This window comes from Camelus dromedarius, chromosome 6, assembly GCF_036321535.1.
Source record: "Camelus dromedarius isolate mCamDro1 chromosome 6, mCamDro1.pat, whole genome shotgun sequence".
NCBI lineage: Eukaryota > Metazoa > Chordata > Mammalia > Artiodactyla > Camelidae > Camelus > Camelus dromedarius.
The window spans coordinates 64,548,506-64,567,527 of record NC_087441.1 but is presented as its reverse complement, the minus strand read 5'-3'; the positions used below and the strand labels follow the sequence as shown (position 1 = coordinate 64,567,527).

The 19,022-nt window shown below is 39.0% G+C and overlaps 1 protein-coding gene across 2 annotated transcripts in view; it reads right to left on the bottom strand.

Moving 5' to 3' along the window:
- Positions 1-6,656, bottom strand: part of IBTK (inhibitor of Bruton tyrosine kinase) — a 79,744-nt gene extending 73,088 nt beyond the window's left edge. For both annotated transcript variants that reach the window (XM_010981292.3, XM_010981293.3), the window contains exon 1: positions 6,462-6,656. The gene's annotated coding sequence lies outside the window, so the exon portion shown is untranslated. The remainder of the gene's footprint in view (positions 1-6,461) is intronic.
- Between the last annotated feature and the right edge of the window lie 12,366 nt (positions 6,657-19,022).

Here is a 19,022-nt window from a genome sequence, read left to right as displayed (position 1 = left end):
AAATAGTAAAAAATTCCAGAGAGTTCCAAAAAGAAAAATTTGCATTTGACTCAGTCTGGCCAACTATTTACATAACATTTACAACTACAGTTGACCCCTGAACAACAAGCCAGCTTTCCCTATACTAGGTTCCACTCACTCATGGTTCTGCATTTGCAGCTTCAACCAAAGGCAAACCTTATAGTACTGCAGTACACATTTACTGACAAAAATCCAAGTGTAAGTGGACCCATGCACTTCAAACCCATGCTGTTCAAGGTTCAATCATATTTACATAGCACTGACATTGTATTAGTATTGTTAAGTAATCTAGAGATAATCTGAAGTATACTGGAGGCTGTATGTAGGTTATATGCAAATACTAATACATTTTACATAAGGGACTTGAGCATCTGTGGATTCTGGTATCTTCTGGGGTCCTGGGACCAATGCCTGACTGACACAAGAAGATAACTGTATTTATTTGAATAACAGAGGAAAAGCAGTTGTAAGACGACTATTTAGAAGATAATGAGTTTAGGTAACTGTATAGAAACAATTTCTGTGCACCAAACATTAACATTTCAAATCTGCAGTTTCCACTCCCATTTCAAATCATACTATATCAGAAGTCCTAAATCTAACTAGTCCTTAACTATTCTGATTTCCCTATCTGGAAATGATAGCATAGAACTAGATGACTCCTAATCCTTTCTAGCTCCAGTTCTGTTTCAACTAGACTATATGTTTTATAATTTGATATAATTCTTAAAAAAAAAATCATCTCCAACTTAATGTACTGATTTGAACCAAAAACAAGCAAGGTATTTGGTAGTTAGCTGACATAAAGGAAAAAGTACCAAAGCCTCAAGTAAATTAAAATGTTAAACTGGAAAACATGATATATGACAAAACAGTCATATGGAGTTAATTTTATTCCTTTGAGGCTCTAAAATTTTGCCATCTTCATGTTTTCAATGTCTTCTTAATACCTAAAAGGAACTGCTTATGTGAATCACTCAAAGTCTACATGAAAGAATTAGGTACAACAAAAGAGGATTCCCTAATTTGTTACTATACATAATTTAAACACTTAAAAGGGGGAAAAAAGAACACTAAATACAAGTGATACTGTACTATAATATATACAGAGAGAAGCACATACAGAGTACTATGAACATAAATATGGAAGTGACTAAGAGCTAGCATTTCTTAGAATCCTATATATTTGTATTCAAATATAGCAATGCCGGCAGTCACCAATTATATAACTCAAAAAGTTATATAATCTCTCCAAACCCTCATTTCTTCATGAAGAAAATGAAGACAATGTCACCAGCCTCACAGGGTTACTGTAGTCATAAAAGAAACTGCTTAACATGGTATCTAGCATTAAATATACATTTAACAAATAGTAGCTTTTATTAATATCATTTCTTCAGTTAAAAAAAGGTTAACAAATTTTCATCTCAAAGTTCATGTTTGGGCTTCAACACCTTTGCTATGTGGTTTCCACGTATTCCCTGGTGAAACAGTACACGCTAAGATTACCAATGACTTCCAAATTGCCAAATACTTTTGGATAATGTTACTTGACTTTCCTGCTTATGAGTTATTAATACCACATTCCCCTGAGGAATCTAGAAAGAGTACTGAAAGCATAAAGAAGCACTGGAGCTTTTAAGCATGGGATCTCCATCCTCAAACTTCTTCCAAAAGCAGTTTCTCTTCCCCTGACCTTCAAATGTTGGGATTCTCTCAGTGTTTCACCTTCAGTCTTTTTTTCTTCTCTAATTCATAGTCTCTCTGGATAATTTCAGTCTCTTCGTGTTAACTTTAACCTACATGCTCATAATCCCCAAATCTGTCTTCTGTTCTCATATCTGTCCTAAATTCCTGGCCCGTATTTCTAATGCTTAGTGTTCATCTTATTTATGCTTTCAACAAATGCTTACTGAAGGCAAAGAAAACAATGTAAATATTTATTAAGTATGTGATGTTTTACATCACAGAGAGGTTAAGTAAGCCCCCCAAATCACAGCACCAGTAAAAGAGGAGTTAGAATTCAAACACAGATCTATTTAATAGTAAAGTCCAAGCTATTTCTACAACAATATCCTGCCTCCTCAGTGCATCCACAGTAGGTCAAATGATACTCAGAATACAAAAACAAATAGTGTTAGGCAGTTAGGTATAAATGAGCACTGGGCAGGGGGAGAGGAAGGGGAAAGGAACAACACAGAAAATAAGAGTACGTCTGCGTTCAGGATAAGGGACTCCAGAAATTTTTACTTTCTCTAAGTGAGGGCCAGCAAAAGAAGCCAGTTAAAATCAAAACGCTTCAGCTGTGTATAAGAGAAGGCTCTGGCGTAACCTGAAACAATGCTCACTATAATGTAATTAACATTACAGTTTGGGCCCCCTCCCGTAGGTTTCTACATGTGCTTCACGGGTAAAAACCTGCCCCAAAGGGGATGGGCGTGCCAGAGCAGGAGGAACCTGAGCTGTCAATCAGTTTGATCACTCAAAGAACCTGAGCCGTTAATCAATCAATCAATCACGAAAAACACCCTTAAGGCAAGACATAAGACAGAGAAACAAAGGAGTGTCGCCAAATTTCCTCTCTTAGATTGGCCTGCTCCCAATTCTCAGGAGTGTACTATCTTCCACTACCTTTTTACTTTACTAATAAAAATCTTGCTTATATCACGCTTTCTGTCTATCATTAAAAATTCTTTTTTGGGGGGTGACTAAGAACTGAGGTAATTCTTATTTCCCTTTTCCCAGTAACAATATTTTTGTTACCAGGGACTTAAATATTTTAGATAATATAATAAAGTACAAATCCATGGATAATCCTTGAGTGAAAATACAGCTCCCTTAATAAATTTTGTTCAATCAATACAGCTGCTATCTATTACACAGTCTCTACCATCAATGGGTCACAGTTCAATACAGGAGAATGATTTTTATTTAAGTACTAAAAATATATCATGGTTATAAACCTATGGTAAAGATACAAGTGACTCTTAGGGATGGAAGCTGACAAGAGGGACATAGGGAAGATTTCCCAAAGGAGATGTATAAATGAAGACTTAAGATGAGTACAGGTTTATCTGATAAATTCAGGGTAGGGGGCATTTGAGGCAGAAGGAACAGTAAATATAAAAGCACTAAAATCATCTTGGTCCATTCTGAAAATTCCAAGTAATTCAGAAGACAGAAAAGCGTAAGGCCTAATATATACACAAGGAAGAACCAGATTATAGACAGCCTTATGTGCCTTTCTTTAGGGATAAAGAAAAGTGAGCAATTCAGAAACATATCTAGGACCTTGAATTGACAAGATGTGGTGATAACTCCTTGGTTTCTGGCTTGATTACAGACAGGGCAGCCAGGAAGAAAAGTAAAGGGTAAATACTTTGGAAATCAGAAAAACAAAACAAATTTAAACAAAGGAACAAACAGAAATTAAAGGTGAAAATTTCTGTTATATACATGATGAATATGAAGTGTTGATGAGGGACTGAGTTGGAGAAATGTAGCCAGCTACAGGCCAATTGTTAACCCTGAAGACTGGTCCACCCCAAAGGTGCCAGCCAGTAGAGGCTGAGCCCTCCACAATGGCTCACAATCCTATTCATTCTTGGTTAAGAGTTCAGTTATCTTCCTAAAACACAAATCTGACCATGCTATTCTCTGACATATCCAAGACCAAAATGAACCAGTATCTCTACTTCATGTGTTTATAGCCTTGTGACCTCAAGAAGAGGCTGCTAGTTAGACCTGGCAACCATGCAGCATATAAAGTTCAGGCTCTGAATTCAACACTAAGCTAGTAACCCAGGTACACCACTAATTAAATGACCCTAGGCACATCACAATTGCTTCTCTCACTTGTAAAAAGGTAATAACTATTTATTTCCCGAATTGTTCTGAAAAATAAATGAGACAATTCATTCAAATGTAAGCACCCAAGAAATGTTATGAAGCAAAAAGGAATATACTGATACATAGGTCAGAAAGTGGGATAACTATATTAGAGTCCTTCCTGCTTGGAACGCTTTTTACCCAAACTTGACAAGGCTGCCAACTCGCCCATGGCTCACAAACATTACATCTATCATCTTTTGAACTTTCATATGGACAAGCAGAGTGCTTTCCATAAATTAACTAACTCAATCCTCTTTCCAGCCTGTATTGCCCTGTATATACTGTTACCCTCATTTTACAATGAGAAAATTGATATGAAAGTTTAGTAGCCTACCTAAAATTACACCGATAGAAAACAGTACTCTAGATCCTACCTATTCGACTCTACCCAACCTGCTCCATCAAAGTGCACTTTGGAAAACTTCAATGAGAAGTAGAACAGTGTAGCAGAAAAAAATTACCCTTATTTGTAGTCATAAGAATTGGTTTCCTACTATCTGAAACCTTGGTCAAGTAGCTAATGTCTCTAATCCTCAATTTCTTCATCTGCAAAATGATGATAACAATATGCTTTATAAGTGCATACCTTGCCTACACATAAGACTTTAAGCTCCTTAGGAAAGAAGGGGAAAGAATGTCACACTTACTCATATTTCTCACAAAATACATGCATTCGGTAAGTAGGTTCATTTTTTTAAGAGCGCTCTAAAATTAAAATATCTTCCCTATAAATTTGTATCTATATTAAATAAAAATAACTGGTACAAAGCTACAAATTATACTGATTCATAATTGAAGAATTTTTAAAATTTTTAATTCTTTCTGTAAGCCCTGAAAAGACTTCATATAATTTTAAAACATCAAGACTCACTACTTCAGGAAATTAATAATTTAGCTTTATCAATATTATATTTCATTCTAATGTTTCCTCAAATGTTCTCTGGGTCCAAGAGGTAGAGGCTTCAATATTTTATCTGTGCAAAACCCATTTCACAATTGAACAATTCCCCAAATTTTAGGAATTTTGCCCCTACATGTGACAAAGAATTATTGCCCAACTAATGACAGTAAACTAATTTTGACATAATTTATAATAATTAACCAAGTAATATTGAGCACCTTATGTAATATGGTCTTTTGAACTTTACAGTTACAAAGCATAGTGGGGGTTAAAATATAATAATTTCCTTACATACAATTTAGCATGCTAAAACGGTTCAAGTTTTTAAAATACTTTTCAAATAATGGAAGAGCCATTTTTTAAAAATTCCTTGAATCAAACTTCTTTGATTCAAGTTTCTGCAAATATCTGTATTGTAATTCTTTTTAGAAAACAGCTCTTTCTAACTTATGGTAACCAGGGGTTAAAGGGAGTGGAAAGGGATAAATTGGGAATTCGAAATGTGTACCTCTTAGAAAGTGATGGAAATGTTAGCTATCTTGATTGTGGTGGTGGTTTCATTGGTGCATACATCTATTAAAATTCATCAAATTGTACATCTGAAATATGTGTAGTTACTGTATAGGAATCATACCACAATAAAGGTGTTAAAATAAAATGAAATAGGTTCATTGGTTCTTTAAAACAAACAAAAAAACCCCAGCTCTTTCTCCCCTTACCTACCCTATGAGTCTCAAACCAATAAAAATCAAGCAATTCAAAACAGAAAAAGCAGTGAAAAGATCGAGCTATGGAAGGGTGTGAATTTGCACATCACGGGCACAGAAACACCACCACTTTTAAAAGTCACGTTCTTCCTGATTTCTGATAAATTTCAATTTTCAAACGCCCTACTTTCCAGGCATGAGAAAAAAAGGGGTGGGAGGGGTCGCTACATCAATCCCTGCTTCCTGAAAAATATCCTACCCGGTTAATACAATCGATTAACTTGATTAAACACACTTGATTAAGTTTGATTAACTACGTTGGAAATCAAGAGTCACAGGTATCCTGGGTTGCTTATTTCGCTTTTGAACTACAGCTTTCTAGAAATTGGCAACATACGATACATGAATAAAAGGCCTCTATATAGTCTCCCCCGTTCCTCCCGAAAAAGAACGGGTCCTTTTGCACACAACAGTCGTTTCACACTGAACTTTAGACTTAGTATCCCCAGAGTGGACTAAAACTTACGGGACGCCGCGAAAGGGACAAGAGACATGGGCAACTCGAGGAACGGCTTCAAATACTAGGCTCGAGGGGAACTGACAAGAGACAACTATCAGAAACTAACTAGCAGCGCAACATCGCTGGAGGGCGTGTCGCGCGGGACCGCAAAGTAGCACGTCGACCGCACGGGCCATTCATTAGCCCGGGAGGCTGCGGGAGGCGGCCGCCGGGACCCCGGCCACTCGGTCTGCCCCGCGAAGCCCGGCAGCCTCCGCGCCGCTAAACCCCCTCCCCACGGTCCAGCCGCGGCCTCCCGCACCCTCCAGAAAGTGAACACTGTCTCGTCACCACCACCCCGCCCCCGTCACCTTCCCTCCCCCCGCCCCGCTCTGGGGACTCCGCCGCCCGCTCCGCACGGTTGGGCGGAGCCCTCCCTTACCAGTCGCTAGATGAAAATGCGCCGGTGGTCTCCACGGGGTGGGCATACGGCCGCGCAGAGACTCATCCTCAGTGAAAGCAGCAGAAGAAACCGAACGGCGCCAGCGGAGGCCGGTCCCCAGGCCCGGGTCAGCTCCGGATGCGGCTGCACCTACAGCCGCGACTATGGGCTCCGGCAAGCCGAGAAGGGAGAGAAGGCCGGCCTGGGCGGGACCCAGGAATAAGACGGGCGCTGATTGGCTGGGGCTCGTGTATGCCTCTTGAGGATTGGCTGCTGTCTGCCCAGAAGCCCTCGCGTGGCAGCACCTGAGCTGTGGCCTTTCCCCAGCGCCCTAAAGGAACTTGACCCCACCGGCCTTGGGGCGGCCAACGCTACCCGGGGGCGGGGAAAGGTAGCAGCCGGGGACCCTAGGCCAACGCGGGTGGTGGAAATGTCCCTTCTAGGGTCAGCCTTCGCCCAAGAAAAAACGTCGCTCTCCCCGCAGCTAGAGACTTGGGATTCAAGATAAACTTGGGTGGAGAGACTGAGTTCTGGAGACCTGGACGGATGCCTTAGGCAGCAGAACCACAGACGTAGGCATCTTGCACCTAAGAAGAGTTTCCTCCTGTCTCCCTACCGGGGTGGGGCACTGGAAAGCCAAAGGCGTCCTCTCGCAGAAACGCAGCCTTGCCCCTCCCTGGCTCGCTTTACACCCGGATTATCTGGCGGTCACTCCCTGGGTAAGAAGGCAGTGACGCCTGCCTTCTTAGATCACTGCTGCGGAACCAGCTGCCGAACCAGGTCACGGCACTCGGTGCCTGACACCAGGCTTCCACGTAACGCTTTCCGCCCTTGCACTCTGCATCCAAGGGCCGTTTTAAAAATGGTGGAGTGAAAAAAATTTGAGAGGAAAGAAAGTAGCCAATAATCGATACTAGCCTAGCGAAAGGGAAACATCCTGCCCTCCGCCTGATACAGGAGGCGCTCAGTAAATGTTTGTTCAGGGAGGGGTGGTGTGACTCCGAACAAACAAAACAACAGTCAGGAGGTGGCTGTGCAGCTCTGCCACGTGGTCAGTTATACAAGCCACTCAGTCTCCCTCATCTGTAAAACGACGGAGTTGGACTAGATGTCTTCTTAGGGGGCGGCCCGTTCAGCTTTACTCGGTTTTTTGGAGACTGCCCTGTGGAAGCCCAAGCCACACAGCTGGTTAGTGAAGGGGAAGGGGAGAATAATAACTAGCTCTCCTGCTGTCCTTCCCAGTGTTCTGTCTCTTTGCACCTGGTGCCTACTTCCTTCTTTGACAGGTAACAAGTTTGTAATGTAAAACTTGAGTGGGTTTGAAAATAAGCTATGTATCTCAACTTTTATTTTCACAAAGAAGCTAGGAATGGCAAGTGAAGTCAATAATGTAAACAAATGCATTGACCTAAGTTCAAATCTTTTCATCTGTCCCTGGGCAAGTTAATTAGTTTTTCCGAAGCCTCAGTTTCCTCATTTGTAAAATAGGAGCAATAAATTTTAGTATTGTGAAAATGTAATTATGTAGATAGAGATAACTACATAAATACACTTAGCAGAGTGCCTGCCACACAGTAACACTTCTTAAATGGTAAATGTTACATGTTATAAATAAAGAAGTATTTCTTTAATTCTGGGGAATTATTCCAAGCAGTCATTCATTTATTTTAACAACAACCAAGTTTACTTCTGGTAAGCAGGAAGGATCCAACAGTGAGCAAAACACTTACAGACTCAGATAATCCCAAACATAAGAACAGTTTGCAACTTTTTCAAGACCTATCAATAGTACTATGATAAATTTAACGACCCAAAGAAGTGACACGAACTGGAGGAATGAGTAAGAATTAGATGGTGCAGGAAAGAAAACACTGCAAGCCAAGGAATGTGGAATTGTTCCCCCTTTCTCTGGAAATTAGTTGCCTTCAAAGATACTGGTAATTTGCAGGACAGTATTGAAATGATTAGGAAATAGTACAAATGAAATACAACTAAATTAAAAGTGCTTTGTAGGTGTGGTAAGTGAAGGAAGAGATCAAATTAGCCATTAAAAAATCTGTTTACACATAGAAGAAAGGAGAGAGAAAAATAACCAATAGCTATGATTATCTTTGTGTGGTGGGTTATGGATGATTCTCAATTCTGTCATTTTGAATTTGTCATTTTTATTAGCAATAACTAAAAGTTACTTGATTAATTTTAAAAATCAACGTTTAGGAAAATAATGGTCTGGAATTTCTAAAGTTGGTTAAAGGAAGAAATAAATCTAAGGATGGCTTTAGAAGATTGCAGTGATTTAGATAAGAAGTAGAATAGTCCAGGCAAAAGGAGCAGAATTTGAGATGAGGCCAGAATAGAGCACTGCAAAAAAAAAAAAAAAAATGTTTAAACTACACCACTTGCAGTAAACTCCCTAAATGCCATTTTTCCAAAATAAGTTAATAGTGCTATCCTTCATGATTAAAATGTATTGTGATACCACTGAAGGTATATAGAGATAAGGAATGCCAGTGCCACCAGCTTCAGCTGGTGACAGAAGAAAGAATATCAGAACTTGTGTGGCTGCAATGGATCAAAACCCAGACCTGTTCAGGTTCTGCAAAAATGGTTAATCGCTACAGGGAAATCAGCAGTGCCGTTGGCCCTCAGATGACTAGAATCTTATCGTTTGATCTAATTCTCTTCTCCAAACTGTCTTCCAAGTGAGGACACTTGGCTGGAAGCAGCTTTCTGACACACATCTCAGCTTTAGGTTAGGGAAGACAGCACTGAGCCCTCTGCCTCAAGCACAGAAATCCCAGGGGCCCCTGATATACCCTGATATTGACTCCGATTAGGTGCGGAGTCAAGGGTATTATGATTGACAACCTTTATTAGAGTCAAATGATTGAAACAGACTGACAAGTGTTCCCCAGAAGACATGGTGCAGAGCAGACAAAACAATACACACTATAGGGTATTTCCATACTATTATATCCATGGGATATGGCCCCAGCTGCATTCTTCCTATGTAATGACTATCCTTCCAATTCTCACTTAGAGGAGGCCACCTCCTCACCAATCTGTCATGCCTTTCTTCCCTGATGCCCTTAACTAACAGTTATCCCCTCTTCTCTACTACTTATTCCTGTATCTTATCCCTATTACTGTGTCACACTGTATTGTTTTCAGATATATTAGTTTTACATGCTGGTGCAGTAAAAACAAGGGTTCTAAAAGCAAACTGCCTGAATATAAATGTTTACTCCTATTCTTACTAGCTTTGAGACCTAAGGCAAGTCGTAGACCCCCTGAGGCCTCAGTCTCCTCAACTCTAACCTGGGATTAATAGTACTTCCTTCAGAGAGTTCTTATGAACTGAAATGATTTGATATATGTACAGCTCTTAGTATAGCTGTTAGCACCTACCCCAACTCTTCAGGATGAAGATATTTGCATGAGAGAGTTTGAGGGTTGGGCTTGGGAGACACAAGGAATGACCCACAAGATGGCAGTGTTTGAATATAACTTTAGAACTATATAAGCTTGAAAGCAGAGTCCACCAAGAAATCTAAAAATTCAAGGCAAATGCTGGAGAATTTCAAGACAAATTCAGAGCCTACATGAGACAAGCAAAAATTGTGAGAAATCAAACCTATTCATTTGGCAAGCTTAGCATTCTTTCATAATCAGAACAAACTCTAACTCCCCTTTACTGTGAGTATTTGATGTTGTTAGAATTTCTTGTGTTCCTTCTTTACCTAACTACATAATTAAATCAGGTTGTTATCACCACTGCTTCCTTAAGGAGAAGGAGAGGGAGGGGAGAGGGGAGGGGAAGAGTGGGGGAGAGGATGGGGGGAAAGAAGAGCAAGTTTTACTTTTTTTTAATTTAAGTATAGTCAGTTTACAATGTTGTGTTAATTTCTGGTATATAGCATACTGGTTCAGATATATGTGTGTGTGTGTGTATATATATATATTCCTCTTCATATGCTTTTTCATTATAGGCTATTACAAGGTACTGAATATAATTCCCTGTGCTATATACAGTAGGACTTTGTTGTTATCTATTTTATATATAGTAGTTAGTATCTGCAAATCTCAAACTTCCACTTTATCACTCCACCCATCCCTTGCTCCCTGGTAACCATAAGTTTGTTTTCTATGTCTGTGAGTCTGTTTCTGTTTTGTAAATAAGTTCATTTGTATCTTTTTTTTTATTCCACATGTAAGTGATATCATGGTATTTGTCTTTCTCTCTCTGGCTTACTTCACTTAGTATAATAATCTCCAGGTCTATCCATGCTGCTGCAAATGGCATTATTTTATTCTTTTTATGGCTGAGTAGTATTCCACTGTATAAATATACCACAACTTCTTTATCCAGTCATCTGTTGATGGACATTTAGGTTGTTTCCATGTCTCGGTTATTATAAATATTGCTTGTATGAACATTGGGGTGCATGTATCTTTTCGAATTAGAGTTCCCTCTGGATATACGCCTGGGAGTGGGATTGCTGGATTATATGGTAAGTCTATTTTTAGTTTTTCAATCTTTACACTGTTTTCCATAATGGCTGCACCAAACTACATTCCCATCAACAATGTAGGAAGGGTCCTAGAAAAGCAAATTTGATTGAAAATGGCAGACTGGGAACATATTACAGCCTTTTCTCCATGCCACAAATTCCTAGACCTGGTGGTAAAATTGATTTTTTAAATTCATAAATTCACAAGTGCAATGGAAAACAAGAACTTTAGCTACTGATGGTCTAAAACTTAGGAGGATTCCCTGAAAGATGTATAGCAGGCTGGATTGGACAGGAGAAAGTAGTAGCAGCCTCAAGCCACAAGAAGACAAGACTGCTACAAAAGGCAATAGCAGCACCGAAAGGGTTCCACATCTACAGTTGGCTTTCAGGAGCAGGGAGGAGCCCACATTAAGCCACAAGGTAATGAACTGGAGTATCACCGCAGGAGCAGGTAAGCCCACTGAAGCTTCCTTATCCCCCCATCCATCATAGCAGCAGAGGTATCTGTCTCTCGGTAGAATATAGGACCTTCAATTCAATTAGATGGGACAGTGTCCATGTGGCAGGTGAAACCTGGAATAATCAGGAAACTCTTCCACCAGTTCACTAGCTACTAGCTCTTCCTGTTCAACAGCATCCCCACCCCTTCCTCATACCCCTAAAGAAAAACAGGTGTTCAGGTGGCGGCCCCAGTCCTTATTCCTCCTCGGAGGGAGAGTGTACAACAGACACAGCCTACTCCATAAACACTTTTAAAAACATCTCCTGTGCACAGATAAGCACAAAACCAAGAATCACCAAATATTTGAGGAAAACCAACAATGTAAGAAACATAACTCTACATCCAAAGAAGCTCAGCAAATCCTAGGCAGGTCTTCAGCCTGATGGGAATGCTGCCAGATGGAAACTCAAAATTTCAGGAAGGAAGGAAGACAGTGAGAAATGGAAAATAATTGAGGAAATACAGTCAACCCTCATCATTCACAGAGTCCATATTTGTGAATTCACCTACTTGCTAAAATTTATTTGGAACCCCCAATCAGTACTAAACAGTGCTTTCACAGTCAGTCAGGGACACATGCAGAACAGTGGAAACTTTGAGTCACCCAGTGCGCACATTATCCACACATTCCCAGATGGGCTCAAATAAGCCAATGCTCTGCCTTCCTGTTTTAGCTCTTGTAATATAAACGGATGTCTTTTCACTGTCTATATATTGCCACATTTTTTGCATTTTTGTGCTTTTTCTTGATGATCTTGCTCTTTAAAGTGGCCCGCAAATGCTCTGCTGAAGTGCTGTTGGGTGTTCCTAAGCCCAAGAAGTCTATAATATGCTTTATGGAGAAAATACATGTGTTCGATAAGCTTTGTTCAAGAATGAGTTATCCTGCCATTGGCCATCAGCTCACTGCTAATAAATCAACAATATATATTATATGAGGTGTCTTTAAACAGAAACATACATACAACAAGATTAGGTATTGATCAGTTGACAAAAATATTGTGACCAGAGGCTTCCAGGAACCTGTCTGTATTTCTTCTGGGAGTAATGGTTCAGTATTCACTAATTTGGTGTTTGTGTCGACTTTACAGACATAAGTACTGTAAATAATGAGGATCACTGCGTATAAAAGTTTATATTTTCCTGTCAATGCCTTTAAATATATGTGACTTCAAAGCAAAAACTATGTTATTGTCTGTAGGCTTACAAGGTATGTAAACATAATACAAATGACAACAACAGGGTAGAGGAGGTAAATAGATGCATACAAAGCCAAAGTTTCTATATTTTATGTGAGTTGGTACAGTACTAATTCAAGTAGGCTGTGGAAAGATAACAATGTATATTGTGATACTTAAAGCATCTAGTTAAAAAAATTAATGCAAAGGATTACTATAGCTAAAAAGCCATACATAAATTAAAATGGAATTATTTTAAAAATTCAAATAATCTGAAAAAGGCAAGAAACCAGAAACAGTGTAATAAAAACCAAATAATAGAAAATGAGCAATAAAATAATAAAAATAAATTCAACCCTATCAATACTTGCATTAAATGATTAAGTACTAAAAACTCTAATTGAAAAGCAGAGATTGTCAGAATGATTTTTTTTTAAGTCCAAGTATATGTTGTCTAAAATAGACTCACTTTAGAGCGGAGGGTATAGGTTAATGGTAGAATGCATGCTTAGCATGCATGAGATCCCAGGTTCAATTAAAGACTCACTTTAAATATAAAGATTAGACTGAATGTTAATGGTGGGAAAAGATGTACCATAAACATAATAAAGCAGGATGGCTATTAATAATAGCAGAAAAATAGACTTTGAGATAAAAAGTATCATCCAAGATAGAGAGATTTAGGAATGATTAGAGGATCAATTTCTCAGGAAGAAATAATGTGTATGTGTCTAATCATGAATATGTATGTGCCTGATAAAAGAACTTCAAATATGTGAAGCAAAAATTGACAGAACTAAAAGAAGAAATACACAATTCCATAATCATAGCAAGGGATTTTATCTCTCAGCAAGAGATAGAACAATTAAACAACAACAACAAAAAAAGGAAATCCATTGGTAATTCGAGCAATACTATCAACCCCTGTGATGGTTGTTGACATTTGTGATGGTTAGTTTTATGTGTCAACTTGACTGGGCCACGGAGTGCCTGGCTGTTTGGGCAAGTATTATTCTGACTGTGTTTTGAGAGCGTTTCTGGATGAAAGTAACAATTGAACTGATAGACTGGGTGAAGGAGGTTCCCTCCCTCATGTGGGTGGGCCTTGTCCAAACCTTTAAAGGACTGAATAGAAGAAAAAGAGTGAGTAAGAGGGAGTTCCTCCTGCCTGACTGCCTTAGAGCTGGGGTACAGGTTTTTCCTGTCCTTCTGACTTGAACTGAAACATCAGCTCTTCCTGGGTCCCAGGCCTGCTGTCCTTCAACTGGGAACTTACAGCATCTGCTCCCCAGGTTCTCAGGTTCTCAGACTTCAGTTCTGTTGGTTCTGTTTCTCTAGAGAACACTGACTAATACAACCTCACTGATGTTTAATGGACCCCACATCCAGTGACTACAGAATACATATGCTTTTCAAGTACACACGGTTCACTCAGCAAGATAGACCATACACTGGATCTTAAAACAAGTCTTAATAGATTTAAAAGAATTGGAATCCTAAGAAAGTTAAATAGTATTTCATACTAAATAAAAATAAAAATGCAACATATCAACACGTGTATGATACAGCTCATATACAGAAATGTATAGCTTTCAATATTTAGGTTAGTAAAGAAGAGAGATCTAAAATCCAATCAATCACCTAAGGTTCTACATTAATAAGCTAGAAAAAGAAGAGCCAAGTAAATTAAAGTGGGCAGAAGGAAGAACATAATAAAGATATGAGCAGAATTCAATTAAATTGAACACAGAAAAACAACAGAGAAAATCAGTAAAGCTGAAAGCTGTCCTTTTAAAAGATCAACAAAATTGATGAACTCCTTGCCAGTTAGTTGTCAAGAAAAAGTAAAAATTAAGAACTGTCAAGAATTTCAAGCGTTTGAGATAGTCTCCTACTAGGAAAGCTAACCAGTTAGCCCACCACAGTTTCATGGGTATTGTGGACTAAAATGGGATTCCTGGTCAGAGACAGGACTCTGTTGCTCACAGCAAGGAGAACGAGCTTTATGTTTGTTTGCATCACTTCCTTTTGGCCCCCAAGTCCCTCAAGAATGACACAGAGTAGCCCCTGTAAATGTTGCAAATGTAGTGCCTTGGCATCCCAGCTAAGGGACCCCGAGTTTAGGGAAACTTAACTTTTAAAATATATACTGCAAGCAAGCCTGCCTGTTTTTACCCCTAAAGTAGAAATTATCTTTATTATACTGGACAGTAAGCAAACCTGCCCTCTGCTCTGGAGGAAGCCACTATCACTATTTACCAAGGCTATTTGTTTGCTATACCAACATCTTTGAGAAGCTAGTGGAGGACAAAGGCTGTCAGTGCCTTTCCTCATAAGATGTGAAGAGATGGAAGCAGATAGGACATGGAGTCCCCGGAGAAAGAGAACCAGGCATGGCTGTCTTGACATAAGAGAAGCCATTTTGTGATCTAAGCCTGGCCACAATGCTTGTCCTTGAATAGGTCTAAGTAATTAATGATCTTTAGGGAACTTAAGAATGGAGGAACAAATGACTGTTATCAGGCAAGCAAAGATGATAAATCAGTTGTAAAGACTCCCCAGTTCTGTTACAATGGTAGATTAGCCCGAAACGCATTCTTGAGCTCTTTCCCAGAATTTAACCCCACTCCAGCGCTCAACAACCAGATCAACTGGAACCTAAGGAATGATGATGTTGACCTTTTCTGATCCTCATGACTTCAATCAACTAAAGCTTGGACTCTGTCAACCTTTACCCCAATTCTAGGCTGAATTCTCCTCTGCTCAAGCCCCTTCATGAATATGCATGTATCCTTAGACACTGCTTTGGGAAAGATCTCCAGTGTTCTCCTTACTTGCTGCAAGTAATAAATCCTTCCTTCTCCCACTCTTCAGCTTGGTTGTGTCTTTTGGCTCCACACCCACCAAGGGGCAAGCCTAGTTTTCAGGTAACAGAGACCTATGGATAATTGTCTCCCAACAAGAATCACAATTACCAATATCAAGAATGAAAGAGTAGCCATCACTACAGGCCCTATGGACATTAGAAGAAAAAATTAGAGATCATTACAAACAACATTAGGTTAAAAAAAATCAGAACAGTGGTTTGCTTCGGGAAGTGGGGAAAGGTAGTATCTGGGAAAATATTTGAGAGAACTTTCTGAGGGTAGAAATATTTTGTATCTTGACAGGGATGTGGCTTACGGGTGTATACGTTGTCAAAACTCAACAAATATACATTTACAATTTGTGCATTTTATTATGTTTAATTTTACCTTAAAAAACAGTAAACAATATGAACTTTAGCAATGATTTTTATACTAAAGTGTTTAAGTGTAAGTTAATACCTGCAATTTACTATGTAATGCATCAAGAAATATAATTTGGATAAAAAGACAAATAGATGATAGATATGTGATAAATCATATTAAAAATGATTAGTGTATAATATTGGTGGGTATAGAGTTGTTCAGAGTAAAATTCTTCCAAATTTGTTGTGTGTTTAAAATTTTCAAAATAAGAAAATGGAGTAAAACAGACTTAAAAAACATATAAACTAATTACAATGTATAGACTTTATTTGGATAATAATTTGGATATACAAACTGTAAAAAAAAAAAAAAAATTACAAGATACTAGGGAAAATCTGAACACTGGCTAGTTACTTGTAAATTGTTTTCAGGCCAGTGTAGGAGATGCTGTCAGTTCTCGGGTTTCATAACCCCTTACTACTTCTGTGCATGCTACCTAGAATTCAGCTGTCAGCATCTGCACTTCTTTGCTGAGGGCTTTCTCTGCCTGCTGAAATCTTTCCCTGCTCTTGGCTGTCTGCAAGGACTGAGGAGTTAATGCCTGCCAGCGCAGCTTTCTGCTAATGTCTCACAACCCTCCCTTATTTGTCTTCCCTTCCCCTTTTCCCTATTGGTATCTCCCTCCCAAATAGATTATTTGCATTCAAGTCTTTATTTTGTTACTGGTTTCTGGAGGAACTCAAACTATGACATTGGGATAATGGCATTTTAGTTTTTTGGCTTTTTTTTTTAAGACTTTTTTTTTTAAATGGAGATTCTGGGGATTGAACTCAGGACCTCATGCATGCTAAACATATGCTCTACCACTGAGGTATAACCTCCCCTTAATTTTTTTCTTTTTTTCAAAGTTCTTCATTTTTGGAGGTACATATTGAAATATTTACAGAAAAAAAATACATTTTGGGGATTTGTTTCAAAATAATCAAGTGTTTGTAGGGAGAGTAGGAGGAAGTATTAATGAAAAAAGCCGCAGAATCTTGATATTGTTGAAGCCCGGTGACAGACATGGGTGTTCATAATACATTTCTGTCTACTTTGGATATGTTAGAAATTTTACTAAATGATCAGCAGGGGCTAATCATGAGAAAGGGAGGTCTGTTAAGAGGCTTGGGCATAAACTCTGGCCTGGGTTCTATCAAACAGACCCACCTAAGAAAGACATTGGTTTAAAAGTTGATCAGGAGGAGGATACAGCTCAGTGGTAGAGCACATGCTTAGCGTGCACAGTGTCATAGGTTCAATCCCCAGTACCACCATTAAAAAAGTAGTAGTAAAATAAAATAAATAAACCTAATTACCCCACCCCCATAAAAGGAAAAAAAAAAACCAGTTGATCAGAGAACCTGCACATGAATATTCAAAGCAACTTTATTCGTAATAATCTCAAATTTGATACAACCAGAATTTTGTTTCAGTGGGTGAACAGTTAAACAAGCTATGATATATCTGTACCTTAGAATACTACTTGACAATAAAAAGTATCTCACTTTTCATTGTTAACCAACACAATAACCTGGGTGGATCTGAAGGGCAATATGCTGAGTGAAAAAAGATCATATATGATTGCATTTACATAACCTTGGAATGACAAAGACATAGAAATGGAGATAGATTACTGGTTGCCAGGGGTTAGGGACAGGAAGAAGTAGGTGTAACTATAAAAGAGTAGCCCAAAGGAGATCTTGATGGCAATGGATCAGTTTTGGACCTTGACTGTGAAGGTGGTTACATGAATCTATACACTTGCATAGACCTATATACACAGACACACTCACACATATACACATGAATGAATTCATGTAAAAGTGATGAAATCTGAATGAGGTCTATGGATTGTACCAATGTCAATTTCCTGGTTTTGTTTGTGCTATGGTTATGCAAAATGAAATTAGTAGGGGGAAGCTGGGTGAAGGGTACCAGGGACCTCTCTGAACTATTTTTACAACTTCCTGGGAATCTCTATTGCAAAACAAAAAGTTGTTCTAAAAAGTAAAGAAATGGAGGGGGGGTGGTATAGCTCAGTGGCAAAGTTCGTGCTTAGCATGCACGAGGTCCTGGGTTCAATCCCCAGTACCACCGTTAAAAAAAAAAAGGAAAGAAATGTAAATAAAGTTTTAAAGAAAAGCAAACATCCAGCCCTCTAAGGTAGTTACAGCAAAGGCTCTAGCAGACGAGTCCTATATCCACTGCTGACAATTTGAGTCTCATATCCAGTGCTGATGATGCAAAAGAGTTCTTACGAGCTTCCATTCCTCTATCCAGAAGCAGGAGGGCTAGAGTCTTTACCAGAAATCCCAGAAGCCTAATTATTACAGGCTGTAAACCAGATTATAAAGCCCTCTCAGTAACTGTAAGGGGCCCAGCCTCTTAATACATTCCTTTTCTGCTTAAACTAGACAATGTGGGCTCTGTTGTTTGCAGCTTTGAATGCTGGCTAGTTTTTAATCTGATGGTTTCAATTGCAAATATTAATTTTCTGAGGGACTTTAAGGGGGGATAAACAAAGCTAAAGCATATCTCTATACACTGAAGCCACTGACAAATTGATACCAGGCTAGGAAGTAATAAGGATATGCAATATTCCTTAAGAATTTCTTTGTTTTGAGCCTGATTATAGCTGAGTGGTTACCTCTAGAAGCAGAGAGAACAGGAGCTTACACTGCCTTGAAATTATTGACGGTTCTCCATTTCGGAGGTTTTTTTATTATTATTCTGAAATCCCCAAGAAACCAGAATTCGCATGTGTACTTCTGTGTCCAGCACACGGATTTTAAAAACCCTCCTGCTTTTAAGTACAGCTTAAATGAGGGCTCTGAAAGCGGGATGTTGAAGAGAGTTATACAATTAATTCTTATTCCTGCAAGAAGATCAGGAGTGGGAAGAGGGCAGGCAAAGGACCAGAGAAGAAAGCAAGAGAACAGAATAAAGCATGCAGTTCAGAAAAAAGGAATAAGACTTAGAGAAATTATCTTGGCCTAAATAAAAGGAGGAGAAGAGCCAGCATCTTTAATGACCCCACTATTCCCCTTTTACCCTTCTGACTGTATTCAATGTGTATGTGGGCCTGGATCCTTGTT